Source organism: Cebus imitator, unplaced genomic scaffold (genome assembly GCF_001604975.1).
Source record: "Cebus imitator isolate Cc_AM_T3 unplaced genomic scaffold, Cebus_imitator-1.0 Scaffold44, whole genome shotgun sequence".
Lineage (NCBI taxonomy): Eukaryota > Metazoa > Chordata > Mammalia > Primates > Cebidae > Cebus > Cebus imitator.
The window spans coordinates 3,978,470-3,986,248 of NW_016107359.1; the positions used below are offsets into that span (position 1 = coordinate 3,978,470).

The window sequence follows — 7,779 nt, forward strand, 5'->3', positions numbered from 1 at the left end:
AGAAAAATCTGATTTGTACTGGGAAAAAATCTCAATCAAAGCTAAAGATAAAAACCTTTTTCTTTGTGTCTTCTGCTTTTCATCCTACTCATGAGCATTTGAACTTGCTTTCCTTTTTAGTTTTCTGATCTCAAATTTTTTGACTAGAATAAACGTAATCATGCTCTTCTAGATACATGTCCATGTACTTAGGATGAGTCATTCTGATTCAGTCATAGTGTTATTTAGCTTTTATTAGTGAATTAGAGTTACAGCACATTGTGAAGGGAAAGGCAAGCTTAGGTGGAATGGGGAAAGTTTTTTCGAGCAATACTTTTTATTTGGACATTTTTGCTGAATTATCTGGTTATCTACCACAATCTTAATTTTTCGCTTTTGGTTTATAAAGATATGCTTTCTGTTAAGTCTGGAGAAAAACCATCTTTGGAGGATGGTTTCTCAAATGTACTTAAACAGCAAAATGAAGACTCCTGATGAGCCACAGGATAAACTTTCTCAAAATGAGGCTTTTATTTTATGAGGAGTTGGGACATAGTTGTAGAAATCAGACTTTGAAGGAACCATAGAGCCTCCTGTCAGTTCCATTCCCTCAATTTACTCTTGGTGGCATTAAAGCCCTACAAGGCTAGGTGGAATGGAAACTCATGTATACTGAGTGCTTTCTGTGTGGCAGGCATTGTGCTGGACACCTTCACATCTTCATCTTATTTTATCAGCTCCACAGTTCTGTGAAGCGTTGCCAGGGATATGTGTTAGCTCTTCTCTGTTTGCCCACAAAGTCTACTCTGCACATGCCTTTACCTTCTTTGCTCTGGAAAGTTAACCTTTCTGCATCTCATTAGCCAGATTCCTTTGCCAGCGGGACACATAGGCTGGAAATCAGAGGGTGAAAAGAGAGGGAGGGCATGGTCTTTATCCCCGAGCTCCTATCTGGTCAGAGTCACAGTTTAATGGTGGTGGGCAAAAATTGAATTAGAGGGAAGAATTGGATGGGAAATTCAGATAATAAGCATAGCTGATTCTTTTAGGTACCTGGGGTTTTTGTTCTCTCAGTTCTTCAGGCATAATTACATATTTGAAGTGTCATTATGTATCTGGATAGGATTATATCTGTATCTGTTTGATAAGAGGGAAATCCTCTGCAGTTTCCCAGTATTTCTTGGCTTGTCTTTAGCTTTGGCTAAGCATAAGTCAATAACTTATTTGACATATGCAATCATGAAGACGTTTCTTTCTGTCTTAATAAATGTGATACAGTGTGTCTTTTGCCTCTGGGATCTCTTAAAATGTGTTTGGAATTAAAAAAAATATATATATATATACTCATATATATATACTGTATTCATCTACCATTTAAAGATCATGTCATAGTTTCTGAATATGTGGAGCTAGGATTCTAAATGAAAGAATAAAGGGAACGATGGACTTGGATGGTTTTAAAGTATGCTTCTTTGCAATTTTGAGAAGAAAGTCAGAAAAGAACTGCAAAAATGTTGTATGAATGAAATCACTCTGTCTTTTGTAACCTTTGTTTTCTGTTCTTTTTTTCTTGACCTCGAGCCAGTTTTCATTCCATTATATACAGCTCTTTCTAGTAGAACGGATTTACGTTCCTTGCAGCCTGGACTGGGCCCCTGAAGAGATATTAGAGGAACAGTTTAATGGTTAGCGAGTTATGTTGGAAGCTGAGGTTGCTGAGGCAGAACAGGACACAGTTGTCCAGACTAGTTGCTTGGGGAGCAAGGTTGCCTGGATGGTGTAAGTTTAACTTAATGGCTTTGGCAGTGACTGAAGGTAGAGGTTAAAGCATGTCTTAGAGTGGGACAGAGTGAAGGGGCTGCTGCTCTGGAGTTCAGTTGTAGTTCAGTTGCTCACAGTTTCCATTTTATCTTCAACTAACTTAGGATCCTCTTGTAGTTTTGGGGCTTATAGAACTCTAAAAAAGGTAAGGTAAGAAGGGCATTAGCAAACTGCCTATGGGGAGTTAGGTGCCTCTGAGCAGCACCACAATTGGCTGTGAATAATACAGAGCCGGGCTGCTTATCCTTAGATATTTTAGTGATATACCTCATGGTCTTGCTTCTTTCTTCTCAGTAAGGAGAGCTTCTTTTGCAATAAATGAGCTTATAATGTTCAGGGAGGAGTTTTGGCTGCAAAACTGTATAACTTGACTTTGCTTTTATTCACCATAAATATTTATATTTCAAGATGCACTCCAAACCCCATAACAAAAGATTTTAAAACAGTCAGGCCCTAAAGGAAATATGTGTGAAGATAATGGAAAACAGGCTGGCAAGCCTAAAAGGAATTCCATGTCCTTTATCTAGCTTGTCTTCTATACATGTGCTTGTGATCGCAGAAAAAGGAGACTTGGTGTATGAAAAGGTAGTGTTCTATCTAGTGATATGCTACTACTACAGGGAGGGCTGGGGTTTAAGAATCTATTTTTTCATTTAATGAAAATATTAGACACTCTGTAAAGGTCAGTTATATTTGTTAGAGGAAAGGTACATTTATGGCCATAGACTAATCCTTCCATATGCTTTCACCTGGGTTCTTCCTAGGCTCAATAACAAGGCCTTTTCATTTATCTGGCCATAAATTTCTTCCTAGACTTGTTAAGGAGCCTAGGAAGAGCCCAGGTGAAAGCATATGGACAGATTAGGAAATTCATCATCTCGACAAGGGAAAAATAATTTGACAAAACATGGATGGATGCACAGGTTCACTAGGATGATCTCAAGTTAAAGGGAAATTGTTAGGAGGCTGAGACCAGCATTTTTAACAAAATTCAGGAATAATTTTGAAGACAGAGTAGAATTTTTCATTTGGAAAACTTCTATTTTGAATTATATCAGAAAGTAATTTTCTTTTCTGTTTTTTGTTTTTTTGTTTTTGAGACAGGGTCTCACTCTGTTGTCTAGGCTGGAGTGTAGTGGTGTGATCTTGGGTCACTGCAACCTCCACCTCCCTGATTCAAGTGATTCTCCCTCCTCAGCCTCCTGAGTAGCTGGAATTACAGATGCACACCACCACACCTGGCTAATTTTTGTATTTTTTAGGATAGAGATGAGGTTTCGCCATGTTGGCCAGACAGGTCTTGAACTCCTGATCTCAAGTGATCCACCCTCGACCTCCCAAAGTGCTGGGATTACAGGCATCAACCACTGTGCCTGGCCTAGAAAGTAATTTTCAAAGATGTGCTAATGGAGATAATTCCAGGGCCTGTATCATAGTTGTAGTGTGCTAAAGAACACTAAGTTTAATTCCAAAATATTTATATCTAAATGGTTTTAAATTTGTGTAAGAGGAAAAGGCACTGGGATCTGCTGACATCCATTTACCTTAGATGATTTTGTTCATTCATTTATTCTATAAACCTTACCTGAGAATAGACTATGTGATAGGCTTTGCAATAAGCACTGTTTGGTGAATTGCAAGAATTCGACACTTCTCAGGAGGTAGGAATTTTGACATTTAGTGAAGAAACTCCTGAAAGAGAGCTTCTGGTAACCAGCCCATGTAAGTGGAGATACAGGCTCATCTGGAGGCCTCTGACAAATGTTCCATGGGCCTTTGGGGATGTTTCCACAATTTGCTTATTTGAATTGTCCTTCTTGAGTTTTAGCTCCTCCTTTACTTTATTTGCCAGGAAAATTCTTCAATTTCTGTATAAAATGCAGACATTTTAGCTTAGAAAGGGATAAACTGTGTGATTTTTTTCTTGTAAAAATATTCTTCTTACCTCCCACTTTTAATTTCTCAGTACCTACAACTACATTTGCTAGGGGTCTCCATTTCCATGTATCTCTTATTTACTAACCTTGCATATTGATTTATCTTTCTCCCCAGTATATCCAATGTTTGGGCAAATTTGGTTATGGCTTGAAACACAGATGGAAACTATTTGAGTTTTTAAATATCCAAGGGCTTTGCTGTGGTTTCTAATGTGCCTTTCCCAAGTTTTCTAATAATAACTTCCTCTGATCTTTCTGGTGGCAGCCAGAAGCTACATGGGTGATTGAGTTGCTCTTTCTAAATGTAATTTATTGAGTTTTCCTTCATTGGAAGAGATGGCTATTCTTGGACAGTAAAAGTTCTAATATAATTGATCTGATTTGTTATTTTCATTTTCTTAGTCATTATCTATGCACGAGTTTTTAGGGCTTAGGGTAAGAGGTCGGTATAAATAGCAGTTATTTGTTTTTTCTGATCCACTTCCTCTAAGAATTTTACCTTATTTATGGAAATTTAGTGACAGCTTGAAATTGCAGTTTATCTTTTTCTAAGTATGTTTATGCCCTTAGTTTAATTCTAGACAGATTAGAAGGGTACCTTTTTAAAAATAGCCAACTTCTTTGTGCTTTAGTCGTCATTCTTCTCGGACAATAGTTTTTCTGCCTAAAAACAATGTTTTGTGAAAGTCAGTTTATTTGTTTACTAAATGTTCAGTTTAAAGTGGAAGAATCTTAAAGGTGGAAGGAATTTGAGAAATTCTTTATCCATCCCCCCATTCCTCATTCAGTGACAAAAAGGCATTCAGACTCTGCTTGAGCAGTTATATTGAATTGAGGATCCCACCTCATGGGAATCATCCCATTTGAAAAAGTTCTAATTATACAGTGAGCAAAAATATATCTCCTATAGTTTCTATTCACTTCTTCTAGAGGATTTTCTGTAATCAACTGGAATGTCTCTTTCTTTTTCACATTTAAAAATGGTAATATCCTTTTTTTCTTATACAGCAAATATAGCAAATGGCCATGGTGAATTCATACAACATGGCTTTTAGGTCTATTGTTGTTTATTTTTTCCATCTACAAGAGTTTTTTAAGTGTCATTTTGTGCTGGGCATTGTGCTACCCACTGAGATTACAAAGACAGGTAACAATTAGACAATAAACTAAAAAGTTGAGAGTATAATGAGAAAGCTATTTTTTCGATATTTAAATCATCTTTATTTACAAAATACCATCCTGAGAATTATAGATCCATTAAGCTTCAATTTAAGCAAAAATGTAATCACTTAAGTAACAGCAGTTACTTAAATTGAAAATGAGATCAGTCAAAATTACTTTTGAAGAGACCAAAAATATTGCCAGGTTTCTTGCTGTGGTTCTGGATGTTCAGTAACAGGCTCATTTGAAGGTGGAATCAACACTGAAGGGAACTCACTTCTACCTTCAGAATGTGGGGGTGGGGAAAAAATCCAGGTCTTGGGGGAAGGTAAGGAGAAAAACCCCTCAGTGGATAGACATTTCTCATTGCAAATGGAGCATATGGTAGACCTGGGAAATCCCTTGGTGGAAAATAATCTTAAGAAGCTCCAAACATGGTTCCTGGAAGAGGTGGGGGCAAAGGAAGTCCTCTTCTCATGAACGGACCCTTTGTATCCACTGGAAACAATGGACCTCTAATTGGAGTAAGAGGTGGAGGAACAAAGCTAGGGGCATTTGCTTTATTTTCAGCAGGGAAAGATGAAGCAGGCACATTTAAATTACCAAGATCATCTTTGGTATCATTTCTACTGGATTCCATTTAGGAAGGCATTGACCCTTCCATTTTATCCAAAGAAGGCATATTAAAACTTCTGAGTTCTGCTGGTCCAGACAGTCTACCAGAATTAGAATAAAATCTGTCTTGCATTTGCGGAGGAAGAGCTGAATCAGGATATGATTGTCCTGGTGGATCAGAGAAAACAAATAACTGCTATTTATATGGTCCGGTTCCCACAGAGGTGACAGGGACCCAGTGTCAGAAGGAACCCTGTGAGGATGGGTTAACCTATCACAGCTTGATTCTCTTCTTTCATTGATAATCTGATGGTCCAGAGGATTCCCTGGGCATCTTGAGCCTCTTCCTCCTCCACTTGGAAGCAAAGGTGAGAGTCTGAGTGGACCCTCCAACAAAGTTGGAGGAGAGAGAAAAGCTCTTGTTTCGGATGAAGGCCGACCCAATGGTGAGGGACCATTGCCAAATGCTGTATCTGGAACATCAAGTGCATAAGGATCTTTTTCTAAAAGTTTAAATTTAAACCCTGTTTCAGTTAATTTTTGTGTGTTGTGAGCATTTTCTTTCCTTAAATCATTTCAGCAGTCCAAGATGCCAAGCAAATTATCGTGAGCTTTTTTCTCATAGGAAATAATCCGCCCTTGATAAAAGTGAATATTTCTCTCCAGTTCTTCAAGATCTTCAGCTTGCTTTCCATAGGTCTCCAGCTCTTCAGTGGCATGTCTGATCTTTTTTTCTACTTTAGAAAGTTTCCCTTCTTTCTGTAACGGGTAATTTTCCTCTACTGTTAATTTCCTGTGGAGTTTCATTTTATTTTCTTGATATAATTCAGTCATTATTTTAAGTTTCTGTTGAAGCTTCTGATTCTCACTTTCAAAATGTGTGTTTTCTAGCTGCAAAGATGCTTGTTCCGTCTGAAGATTTTTAATATGCTGTGTAAGCTTTTCCTTTGTTTTATCAACTTCAGATAACTGAATATAAATTTGGTTTCTTTCTCCTTTTAAGGTTTTTAAAGAAGGATTTAACTTAGCAGCGTTAATCAGTTTCTCCAAAGCTCCTTTTGGAGGATTATCTAAGTACGCACCATTTTCTGATTCATTGTTCATTTCTAATTCCAAGTTATCATCATCTGTTATATCTTCTCCAAGCATGTCAGCCCAATCTTTCATCTTTAGCAAATGTTCAGTCAGAGTTTTGATGTGATTTTCATCATTTAGAACTTGTTCTCCATGTACTTTGGAGTCCTCAAATGTTATTTTTTGTTTATTAAGTTCACTCACTTGTTCTTTCCACATGTCAGCTTCTTGTAAAACTGTTTCTGGCTTTCCTGTTATTGCTATCTTCCATCATTCTTTATTCATTTGAAATATCTTGAAGGTCATTTTGGCTTCAGCTAATTGTGATTTGAGGGATTTTGACTCATCTTCTAGAGACTGTATCCTTTTTGAAATATCCGCCATCAGTTCATCTTGTTTAGAATGTTTAGATTTCTCTTCTTTTAACTCTTTTTCTAGACAGAGTATTTCATCTTCAAATTCAGAATTGGACCTATTCAGCTTTTCACAGGCTGCCTCCACACTTTGTGTTTCTATTGCCTCCTTCTCAAAGCTGGCATTCTTTAAAGATAACTCTACTTCACAGCCTTCATATGTTTTTTGAATAAGGCTAAATTTTTCAGATGGTTTAAATTTTTCTTCAGTTATTCCAGAAAGTGCTACAGCAAGCTTTTTCTCTCTTCCCACATAAAGCCAACTCCTAACCGACCTAAAACTTCTCCCCAAACGAAAAGAGAACAGCAAAAAATTCAACAACAGCTGCATATATCACCAATTCCCATGGAAAACCATAGGGATTAGAATCTGGTCTCACTTTTAGGCAGTGCTGCCACAGACCTGCATAGCTCCTCCAGGAACAGCCCCAAGTATGGCTGCGGGGTAGCCCCAGGCTCCTCCATAGGGCCAAGGCTACTATGGGGGTCACTGCAGTAACCCTGGCCTGTTGAGGTAACAGTAAGTGGTGGAGAACACACAGCCTTGTGTGTTGGAGGGGACAACTGGAGGGGACCACTGTGGAGTCAGCTGCGGGGGGAGCTGGGGAACACAGGCACCCACAGGCCTCACAGGCCCACGCTGCAGACCCGGGTTCCTTTGTTACACATTACATCCTGAGGCAGCACAGGTCTGAGCCTGACCAAAATGGCAGTTTTGTTTTTTAAAATTATATTGTAAGTTCTGGGGTAATGTGCAGAACTTGCAGGTTTGTTACATG

At 38.2% G+C, this 7,779-nt stretch overlaps 1 pseudogene; it reads right to left on the reverse strand.

Annotated features, from left to right (window-relative positions):
- Positions 1-5,065: 5,065 nt before the first annotated feature.
- LOC108303047 lies at positions 5,066-7,465 on the reverse strand (annotated as a pseudogene).
- Positions 7,466-7,779: the final 314 nt, after the last annotated feature.